This window comes from Aristolochia californica, unplaced genomic scaffold, assembly GCF_029961685.1.
Source record: "Aristolochia californica isolate CCGP_79_NKW_82.1479 unplaced genomic scaffold, dmAriCali1.0.hap1 SCAF_4, whole genome shotgun sequence".
Classification (NCBI taxonomy): Eukaryota; Viridiplantae; Streptophyta; class Magnoliopsida; order Piperales; family Aristolochiaceae; genus Aristolochia; species Aristolochia californica.
The window spans coordinates 10732769-10744954 of record NW_027182103.1 but is presented as its reverse complement, the minus strand read 5'-3'; the positions used below and the strand labels follow the sequence as shown (position 1 = coordinate 10744954).

Here is a 12186-nt window from a genome sequence, read left to right as displayed (position 1 = left end):
AAACAAACACAAAAGTTTTGTTGTCCAGGTTTGGGAAATTCCACTAGTTCAACCCTAATGGCTTCGAATTTGATAAGAAAGAGATTTCTAATTGATCCTAACATGTTTTAAATGTGGATATGCATTCTCTAAACATGTTAAAGATTCAAATGCCCTATGGATCCAAACATTTTTAATTGAACAACAAACGCTCATTAAATTCTCAAGTGAACGAGCGGAGGGATATTTACAAAAAATGCTCATCAAACAAGCCATTAGTTTGCCCATTTACAAAAAGCTGACCTAACAATCATAGATGATTTGTAAATTGATTTATCGGTCAATCATGCATAACGGGCTATGTTTTTTTAAGAAATGACTTATGGATTGGGAGTCAACACACAGTTAAAATTCCTCTGCCTCCCCCTTTTCTCGATCATTGCAAAACCTAATACATAAAAACTAAAATAGTCTGCAACAGTAAAAGTTACAAAGACATTTTGGAATTATCTCTCTCTACATTTTTTCATTTCCATTCCATTTTAGATGTCCCATAATCACGGAGACAGGTCGGTCTTCAAAGTTAACAGTCAGAGGCTCAAACCGTATCTTGAGAATGTCCCCACACGGAAGGAGGTGATGGTGATTTTCTTGGAGGAACCTGTCATTTCATCTTGAATGCGTCAGAGTCTTGCTTACAACTATAAACTTAGCACATTGTGGGCAATCCCCACGTTTCTATCTCTTTGTACATTACAGTTTTTATTTTTGGTTTATTCATTCTTATTTGTGATAACCTTTGGTGTACTTTGGTCTTGATTGATTGGAGGTCCCCCAGCGATGCTGGCCCCGTCATGGACTCGGGGTACTCTCTTGCCGGCTGAGAGCATAAATGGTTCCGGTAGTCAATGATCAGACTTTTGGTCCCTAGTTTTAGAGGTCTGTACTCAAACAACCATTCTGGGATTGACTAGTTCGATCTTGAAGTATTGAATGAAAACCTTATGGTGAGTAACTTAAGGACTTGTGTTCAGAGCATGATTTCTGTTGCCTTCAGTGGCCAGTCACATAGAGATTTCTTCAAAGTGTGATGTGGGATAGCGGTTTCATCTATGGATGATTACCTACGGGTACGACTGATACGAGTAAACCTTCTACGAGGGAGACTATGTATCATTCTTGGGGGTCTTTATTGACTCTTCGGTATTATTGTTGATGACCAAACACATATGGTCCCACCTATGGATTTAGGAACCCTGAGGGAGCTTAACCCTTACTCTGCTGGAGTATAACTAGCTAGGTTGTGAGTCAACTAGAGTAGTAGCTGCTAGACGAGAAGACTGGCACCAAAATCGACGTTAAGGCCAGCAATAAATCGTCTAGTAAATCAGATATTTTAGTGATTGTTAGTTGGTTTGTTTGATGATGTATCATGCTCTAGGTTTGGGGGTGTTTTCTAAGATCTCTTTTCCTTGCACTGTTTTGGCTTTGTTTTACTTCTTGTGTGCCAATGGAGCATGTGGTTTCCATGAATTTTAATATTCTTTCGATCTTATTTCTTTTTGTAGTCGTTTTGGTGTTTTAACCTTTCCTCATTGTGAACAATGTCAAGTTTAGGTTTGGGGAGGGGGGGGGGGGGGGGGGGGGGGGGGGGGGGGGGGGGGAGGGAACGACTCTTTTATGTCTTAAAAATGATTTTCTTTTGATTTTTGTTCATGGTTTTCAAATTACTCCTCTTAGTATGTGGTTAACTTTAGTAGAGTTAAAATAAGTTGCTCAAATGTGTTTCAAAATTTTATGTAAAACTGTGTAGAATATGCTTATTAGAAATCTGATATCATTTGTTGTGATCCATGGGAATTCAGTGGGATAACTTACTATTGCATTAGACTTGGAACTTAGTTGCAAAAGAGAACATGTAAATCTAGTGTTGATCTATGTTAGTCTGAATAGTCTTGTATGCCTGTTTGAACTCATTCCTTTTTATATCTCAGTGAAATTCCTTGTTGTAATGTATGAATGCAAATGGAAATGCTCTTGCTTGCAAAAGACAGATAACTTCAGAAACAGCCTGGGCTAACCCAGGGACATGCACCGGAACATTCGGTTACTTAAAAATAAGTGCATGTACAGTGAAGACGAATACAAAATGGTGGTAATACCAAAAGTATTCAGTGAAACAAAAAAATACGCTGGTTATAGCAAAAGTGTGCTGGTAATAGCGTAAAATGGGTTTAAATCTGGAAGCAATGAGTTTACTTAACTTTGATGATGAATTGTAATTTGAAAGAAGTTGCAGGTCAAGATTGAAATTGGTATATTTGTTTTGTGAGATTGTCAGACAACAGGCTTACTCTACTATTTTCTCTTAATTGTGATGTGACCAGGATTTTATTGTTATTTGTTGCCTCTTTGTTCTGTTGAAGTAATTGCTTATGGGTCACATTGGTTCAGGTGGAGTAACAATAAGTGTATTTGGATTGATAATGTGCTATATTTTACACAGGTTTTCAAATTGAGTAGGATTTCATATGATTTTCAGATATTTTACGATACTAAGTGTTAGTCATATGCTAATGAGGAGTAAATTTTCTTCACTTTTCTTTTTATATTATTGATTTAGATGAATTTTGTGGGTAAATTCCATGCAAACCCTCACGAGACATAACTCGTCCACTACTGCAAAGTAGGGGTTTAACGGCTTGTTGCATGCGCTAAATGCAATCATGCTCCCTACGAAAGTGGCATTTTGTTTTCCTAGGCTTAATTTTGGTTCGATTGTTGTTTTGCTAGGGACTAGCAAAGATTTAGGTTTTGGGGTGTGATAGATGCCATATTCTGACATGAGAACTAGGTTAATTATAATAGAATAACCCTTATAATTGTGTTATAGGTGGTTATTTATCGGTTTTCAAAAGAAACGTGCATTTATTGAATTTGGCATTAATCACTGTCTATATTGCATATTTTGTCTCTCTTGAATTATATTTCATTGCTTTTAGGGTTTATTTCTTCCTGAAATACTTTTTATGGATTCAATTATGAAATTTCAGGAGAATTTTGGCGGAGAAGGAGATATTTACGAAAATGCCCTTAGTGAAAGGGAGGTGATTTTTTAGGGCAAATCGTATGAAAACGAGGGGACGATCGGCGAAACAGGGGAGAGCCCCGTCGACCAAAATAGAGGAGTGTCGACCAAAACAGAGGAGCGTCGACCGAAACAGAGGACCATCGACTGAAACAGGGGAAGACCAGAGAGGATTTTGCCACAGTCATTTGCCGCGCCACCGTCGTCCACCACCATCCGGCAACTAAGAACAAACCCGAGGAGAGCTCAAGAGAGTCTCCATCGTGGTGAGTTCGACAGTGCCAGTTTCTGCTCGCCAAGCTGAGAGGTGACCCGAGAGGACTCCTCAGGTGCCGATTCCGCATTCCGACCATCTCCCGACGTCAATTACCCATTTTCGACCATCTCCGGAGCCATTCTGACTCCGACCAAGACTCGAGAGAGCTAGTTAGAGGACTTCAACTTCGTTCCGTTCTTCGCCGGTCGTCACCTCCGTCCGTGGGCCTCTATCCTTCTTCGTCGGCGTCGTCTCTACCTCCGACCACTCGCTCTTGCTACCTGAAGCCATCAATTTCGGGAAATTGCAGCACCCGTGAGAACGAGTCTGCTGCCCGAGCCAGAGGAAGGAGAAGGGGATTAATTCATCATTTTGGAATTTAATTTTTCTATAGTTTGAACTTAGGTTTTGAATGTTTATTAAATGTGATCTGATAATTAATGTTTATCGAATATTTGTTTTTCGGATATTTAATTAAATTAGCTAGTTAGGTAGGATTTTGGTATTTTAATCTGATTTCTGTCTTTCACTCTATGCGCCCGAGAGGGGCTAGACGCAAGGATTGAGAAATCGGATCCGAGGTTACAGGGCGCTCGAGAGGCACGAATCACAGTAAAATCCAAAGTTGATAATTTTAGCATCATCACAATAGGAAGTTGGTTCTCTGCATTCTATTGTAATCCGATCTCTGTCATTAAATCTAGGTGCCCGAGAGGGGCTAGACGCAAGGATTGAGAATCCGGATTCATGATTACGTGGCGCTCGAGAGAGGCATGTTTCACGATAAAATCCAAAGTTGACGTTTCATGTTGTGCAAGCAGTTAACCAGATGATTGCTTGATAATTTAGGATATAATTAGTGTTTAGTTCAGATTAATTCATCATATTTGGTTAGGCTAGTTGACTAAAGAATACACAAAATTCAGTCCTCCCTATGGATATGACCCTCGCTTCCTACTAGATTACATGAACGATTCGTACGCTTGCGAGGTATAAAAGCTGATGTAATTAAATTTCACATCAAGTTTTTGGTGTCATTGCTGGGGAGGCACGTATTAAGTGTATTTCTTTGTTCTCCATGGTCTTAGGTTAGATTTATTTTTATTTTATTTTATTTTATTTTTTGCTTTCATAATTTTATCTTGGTGATTTTGTATGGAATTATTTTTTATTTCTTCTAGTTAGTTCGTATTTTCAGTCGTGAGTTTGTTAGCTTAATTTGATAGTTCGTTTTGTTTCTTTTTGTGTTTTTATGCACGAGCGCCGCTCCCTAGGTGAACCATTAGCTCCCTTTGTTGAACAAGTAGAACATATTTGTAGGAAAACACCAGAAGTCAAGTTAGGAGCTACCATGGCCAATCAGGGTGAACCATTACAGTTACCTACAGCCGGTGACCATAGTGCCCTGAGGGATTATTCTATCCCATCCCACTTCACATCACCTTCTTGCATTATATTTCCACCCACTACTGCTGCCAGTTATGAGTTGAAACCAGGTGTGATCCAACTCCTCCCTACATTCTATGGGTTGGAGAAGGAAGCCCTTATTACCACATCAAGGAATTCTTAGATATTTGTGCGACTTTCAAATTCCCGAATTTCTCAGATGACTCTATCCGGTTAAGACTTTTTCCATTTTCACTTAAGGATAAGGCCAAGTCTTGGCTTAATTCCTTGGAGGTGGGCAGCATTACTTCATGGGACACATTAGTCACAAAATTTTTGTCTAAGTACTTTCCCATTCAGAGAACTACAGCCCTCAGAAGAGAAATCTCCAACTTTATGCAGCAGGAGGGTGAACACTTTTATGAGGCTTGGGAGAAATTGAAGGATTTGATCCGTAGGTGTCCGCATCATGGGTTTGAGAAATGGCATTTAGTGCAATACTTTTATCAAGGTCTTAAACCCCAGGTTAGATCCATGGTAGATGCAACGAGTGGTGGGAGTTTGATGGGTAAGAGTGCTAGTGAGGCGTGGGACTTCATTGAAATGTTGAGTGATCAATCTCAGCAATGGGGTTCGTCGTTTAATGTTGATAGGAGATCCCACGAAGCCAAAAGAGGGGGTCTCTATGAGGTTAGTGAAACACCCATGCTCATGGCCAAGATTGAGGGGTTGACTAGAAAAATTGATGCCCTTATGGTGTCCAAGAGTTCAACTGCTCCTAACCCATCTATTGTCTGTGCCATATGTTCTGGTTCATCTCATCCCACACAAATGTGTCCATCTAGTTCATCCTACCCGGAGCTCATAAAGGACTTGAATGCAGTCCAGAATTTTCATAGACCAAACCAGAACGATCCTTTTTTGGAAACATATAATCCGGGTTGGGCTAGGCACCCAAATTTCTCATGGTCCAAGGGCCCACAAGTTGGGGGTTCTCCAGGCTTTACTCAACCCCAAGCTCCGCGCCCACACTTCACTCAACAACCATTGATTCCACAAAAACCTTCACTTGAGGATACACTTCAATTATTCATGCAGAATACACAGTCCTCCATTGCTAAACTTGAAATGCAAGTGAGTCAGTTGGTAAGCCACATCAGTGAACAGGCACAAAATAGACTCCCGAGTCAAACCATTCCTAACCCCAAAAGCACACATGAGAGTGGGTCGAGTTCCAATCCCCACCACGAGCAAGCCAAAGGCATAACCACCCTTAGGAGTGGTTGTGAGTTGAACAATGGGGTAGGGACCACTAAGTCTAAGAAGTCAAAGGATGACAATGGGGACACATCATTGAGTGAAGAACCTCCAAGTTCTCCACCAACAGCCAAGCAGATCCCTAACCAAGTCCCACCAGCTCCTTATTCGCAGAGGTTATCAAGCCCACCTAGAAAAGGAGATAGCATGCATGAAACATTGGAACTGTTTAGTAAGGTTCACATTAACATTCCACTTCTTGATGCTATTAGGCAAGTCCCTGCCTATGCCCGATTTTTGAAAGACTTTTGTACACAGAAGAGAAAACAACATGTTAAAAAAAAGGTCTTACTTACATTTTTTATTTTTATTAATTATTTCCATACAAAAACTCTAAAATTTTCATTTTGTTGTGGTCTATATGCCTTTTATCTTCTAGTTTACGAGAGAATCGGAAAGTGAAAACTCAAAGTTTTGATTTAGGAAAAAAGTGTACATCTAAAATGGAATGGAAATGCACAAATGTAGAGAGAGATAATTCCAAAAAGTCTCTGTAACTTTTAGGGATTGCAAACTCTTTTAGTTTTTATAGATTAGGTTTTGCAATAATAAGGAAAAGGAGGGAGGGGAGGGGGGATTTTTAACTGAGTATTGACTCCCAATCCATCAGTAATTTCTTACAAAAACATAGCCCGTTATGCATGATTGACCAATATATCACTTTACAAATCATCTATGATTGTTAGGTCAGCTTTTTGTAAATGGGCAAAATAATGGCTTGTTTGATTCGGGTAAATATCCCACCGCACGTTCACTTGAGAATTTAATAAGCATTTTTTGTTCACTTTAAAAGGTTTGGATCCATAGGGCATTTTCATCATTAAAATGTTTCAAGCATGCAAATCCATAGTTAAATAGGATCAGTTAGAAATCTCATTCTTATCAAATTCCTAGCCACTAGGGTTGAACTAGTTGAATTTCCAAAACTTGGAAAACAAAATTTTTGTGTTCGTTTGAGGTGTGTGAATAAATTTTCTTTACTTATATTTGTTATTGGTTTTAATTTTTTCCATAATTAAAATCTAAAAATTTCATTTTGTTGTAATCTATTTTGCCTTTATCATCTTGTTTACGACAGAATCGGCAAGTGACAACTCAAAGTTTTGACTTAAGATAAAAGTGTACATCTAAAATGGAATTGAAATGCACAAATAGAGAGAGATAATTCAAAAAATACTTTGTAACATTTTGGGATTGCAAACTCTTTTAGTTTTTATACATTAGGTTTTGCAATGATCGGGAAAAGGGGGAGGCGGGGGATTTTTAACTGAGTGCACACTCCCAATCCATAAGTTATTTCTTTCAAAAACATAGACCGTTACTCTTGATTAATTGATAAATCACTTTACAAATCATATGTGATTGTTAGGTCAGCTTTTTGTAAATGGGCAAAATAATGGCTTCATTGAGTCGGGTAAATATCCCACCGCACGTTCACTTGAGAATTTAATGAGCATTTGTTGTTCACTTTAAAAGGTTTGGATCCATTGGTCATTTGCATCTTTAACATGTTTCAAGCATGCATATCCATATTTAAAACATGTTCAGATCAGTTTTAAATATCTTTCTTATCAATTTCCAAGCCTTTATGGTTGAACTACTGGAATTTGCCAAACTTGGACAACAAAACTTGTGTTCGTTTGTGGTGTGAGAATAAATTTTCTTTTTTTACATTTGTTATTGTTTTAAATTTTATCCATAAATAAAATCTAAAATTTTCCTTTTTTTGTGATCTATTTACCTTTATCTTGTTGTTTACGAGAGAATCGGAAAGTGAAAACTCCAAGTTTTGATTTAAGAAAAAAGCGTACATCTAAAATGAATTGGAAATTAAAAAATGTGGAGAGAGATAAATCATAAAGTTCTCTATAACTTTTAGGGATTGCAAAATCTTTTAGTTTTTATATATTTGGTTTTGCAATGATCGGGACAAGGGGGACGCGAGGGATTTTTAACTGAGTGTTGACTCCCAATCCATAAGTCATTTATTACAAAACACATAGCCCGTTATGCATGATTGGACGATAAATCACTTTAAAAATCATTTGTGATTGTTAGGTCTGCTTTGTTTAACTGGGCAAATAATGGTTTGTTTGACTCTGGTAAACATCCCATCGCACGTTTACTTGAGAATTTAAAGGGAATTTTTTGTTCTCTTTAAAAGGTTTTGATCCATAGGGCATTTGCATCTTTAACATGTTTCAAGCATGCATATCCATATTTAAAACATGTCAGGATCAGTTAGAAATCTCTTTCTTATCAAATTCGAAGCCATTAGGGTTGAACTAGTGGAATTTCCCAAACACTAACAACAAAACCTTTGTGTTCGTTGACAGTGTGTGAATAAATTTTTGTTACTTACATTTGTTATGGTTTTTAGTTTTTTCCATACAAACTCTAAAATTTTCATTTTGTTGTGATCTATTTGCCTTTATCTTCTTGTTTACGAGAGAAACGGAAAGAAAAAACTCAAAGTTTTGATTTAAGAAAAAAGTGTACATCTAAAATAGAATGGAAATGCACAAATGTAGAGAGAGATAATGCCAAAAAGTCTTTGTAACTTTTAGGGATTGCAAACCATTTTGATTTTATATTTTCCCAATAAATGCAAAATCAAATATAATAAAACTAAAAGGGTTTACAATCCCTAAATGTTATAGAGACTTTTTTGGATTATCTCTCTCTACATTTGAGGATTTCCATTCCATTTTAGATGTATGTTTTTTTCTTGAATCTAAAATTTTTGTTTTCACTTTCCATTTATCTCGTAAACAAAAAGATAAAGGCATTAGGTAGATGGAGATTTTTTAAGTTTATGTATGGAAAAAATTAAAAAAAAAAACTATTGGAAGTAAAGAAATTTTATTCACAAACCACAAACAAACTCAAAAATTTTGTTGTCTAAGTTTTGGAAGTTCCACTAGTTCAACCCTAATGGCTTGGAATTTTATAAGGAGATTTCTAATTGATCCTAACATGTTTTAAATATGGACACGCATGCTTGAAACAAGTTAAAGATGAAAATGACCTATGGATAAAAATCCTTTTAAAGAGAACAAGAAATGCTCATTAAATTCTTAAGTTAACGTGCACTGGGATATTTACCCGAATCAAACAAGTCATTGTTTTGACCATTTAAAAAAAACTGACCTAACAATCATAGATGATTGTAAAGTGATTTATCAATCAATCATGCGTAACGGGCTATATTTTTGTTAGAAATGACTTATGGATTGGGAGTCAACACTAAGTTAAAAATTCCCCACCTCCCCCTTTTCCCGATGATTGGAAAACATAATATATAAAAACTAAAAGAGTTTATAATCCCTAAAAGTTACTGAGACTTTTTGGAATTATATCTCTCAACATTTATGCATTTCCATTCCATTTTAGATGTAACACTTTGAGTTTTCACTTTCCATTTATCTCGTAAACAAAAAGCTAAAAGATAATAGATCACAACAAAATAAAAATTTTAAAGTTTATGTGTGGAAAAAATTAAAATAATAAAAAATATCAACAAATAAAATTTATCCACACACCACAAACGAACACAATTTTTTTTTTCAAAGTTTTAGAAATTCCACTAGTTCAACCCTCATGGCTTGGAATTTTATATGAAAGAGATTTATAATTTATCCTAACTTGTTTTAAATATGGATAACAATACTTGAAATCTGTTAAAGATGCAAATGCCCAATGGATCCAAACATTTTAAAGTGAACAACAAATGCTCATTAAATTCTCAAGTGACCGTGCGGTGGGATATTTACCCGAATCAAACAAGCCATTATTTTGCCCATTTACAAAAAGCTGACCTAACAATTATAGATGATTTTAAAGTGATTTACCGGTAAATCATACGTAACAGGCTATATTTTTGTAAGAAATGACTTATGGATTGGGAGTCAACACTTAGTTAAAAATCTTCCCCCTCCACCTTTGCCCGATGATTGGAAAACCTAATATATAAAAACTAAAATGGTTTACAATATCTAAATGTTATAGAGACTTTATGGAATTATCTCTCTCTACATTTGTGGATTTCCATTCCATTTTAGCTGTGTGTTTTTTTCTTAAATCTAAACCTATAGTTTTCACTTACCATTTATCTCGTAAACAAAAAGATAAAGGCAAATAGATCACATGAAAATTAAAATTTTAGAGTTTATGTATGGAAAAAATTTAAAACAATAATAAATGGAAGTAAAGAAAATTTATTTACACACCACAAAGAAACACAAATTTTTTGTTCTCCTAGTTTGGGAAATTCCACTAGTTCAACCCTAATGGCTTGGAATTTTATAATAAAAAAATTTCAAATTGATCCTAATTTGTTTTAAATATGGATATGCATGCTTGAAACATCTTAAAGATGCAAATGACCAATGGATCCAAAGGTTTTAAAGTGAATAAAAAATGGTCATTAAATTCTCAAGTGAACGTGCGGTGGGATATTTACCCTGGTCAAAGATGCCATTATTTTGCATATTTACAAAAAGCAGACCTAACAATCATTGATGATCGTAAAGTGATTTATCGGTCAATTATGAGTAACGGGCTATATTTTTGTATGAAATGACTTATAGATTGGGAGTCAACACTTAGTTAAAAGTCCCTCGGCTCCACCTTTTCCCTTTGATTGGAAAACCTAATATATAAAAACTAAAAGAGTTTACAATCCCTAAAAGTTACAGAGACTTTTTTGAAGTATGTCTCTCTACATTTGTGCATTTCCTTTCCATTTTAGATGTATATTTTTTTTCTTACATCAAAACTTTGAGTTTTCACATTCCATTTATCTCGTAAACAAAAAGATAAAGACATATAGATCACAACAAAATTAAAATTTTAGAGTTCATGTATGGAAAAAAAAAATAACAAATGTAAGTAAAGAAAATTTATTCACACAACACAAATGAACACAAAAGTTTTGTTGTCCACATTTGGTAATTTCCACTAGTTCAACCCAAATAGCTTGGAATTTTATAAGAAAGAGATTTCTAATTGATCCTAATATGTTTTAAATATGTATATGCATGCTTGAAACATGTTAAAGATGCAAATGACCTACGGATCCAAACCTTTTGAAGAAAAAAACAAATACTCATTAAATTCTCAACTGAATGTGCGGTGGAATATTTACCCGAGTCAAACAAACCATTATTTTGCCCATTTACAAAAAACTAACCTAACAATTGTAGATGATTGTAAAGTGATTTATCGGGCAATCATGCGTAATGAGTTATATTTTTGTAAGAAATGACATTTGGATTGGGAGTCAACATTCAGTTAAAAATCCCCCACCTCCCCCTTTTTCCAATGTTTGCAGAACCTAATATTTAAAAAATAAAAGATTTTACAATCCTTACAGCTTATAGTGACTTTTTAGAATTATCTCTCTACATTTGCGCATTTCCATTCCATTTTAGATGTATACTTTTTTCTTAAATAAAAACTTTGAGTTTTTACTTTCCATTTATCTCGTAAACAAAAAGATAAAGGCATATAGATCACCAAAAAAGAAAAGTTTGGTGTTTATGTATGGAAAAAATTAACAACAATAACAAATGTACGAAAAGAAAATTTATTCACACACCACAAACAAACACAACAGTTTGGTTGTACAAGTTTGGGAAATTCCACTTGTTCAAACCTAATGGCTTGGAATTTTATATGAAAGAGATTTCTAATTTATCCTAACATGTTTTAAATATGTTGGAAGATAGGGCCCAAGCCCACACGACCAAGTAAGGCCCACATATATAAGAGTATTATAAGATGGGCCACACCACCAAAGAAGGCCCACAAGATGGGCCAAAGCCCATAAGAAGCAGGACCCACCATGATTACCACAAGCTGGCATCCTTATCACATAAAGTTGAGATCAAGAATGACTCACAAAGGCTTCTTTATCTTATTGTCACGTCCTACAAGAGTTCTAGTTTGATTGATGTTTGTCTTTTATCAATATTGAGTTATTTAATTATGTTAGGACTTATCTTTAAGTGTTAGAATTTGGGTGTAATTGGGACAAGGGTAGTTTTATTGTAATTGGACTCTACTACCTTCCTCTATTATAAATAGAGGTTCATGTACTCTGATTACAACAAGTTAATGAAGTCAAGGAAGTATTTCTCTTCTCCATAAATTCAACATG

General features: G+C 35.6%; 1 non-coding gene across 1 annotated transcript; it reads right to left on the bottom strand.

The window, feature by feature from the left end:
• Positions 1-5078: 5078 nt before the first annotated feature.
• On the bottom strand, positions 5079-5185 carry LOC137964313 (small nucleolar RNA R71). The gene has a single exon (XR_011115510.1). It is a non-coding gene; the product is annotated as a small nucleolar RNA R71 (small nucleolar RNA).
• Between the last annotated feature and the right edge of the window lie 7001 nt (positions 5186-12186).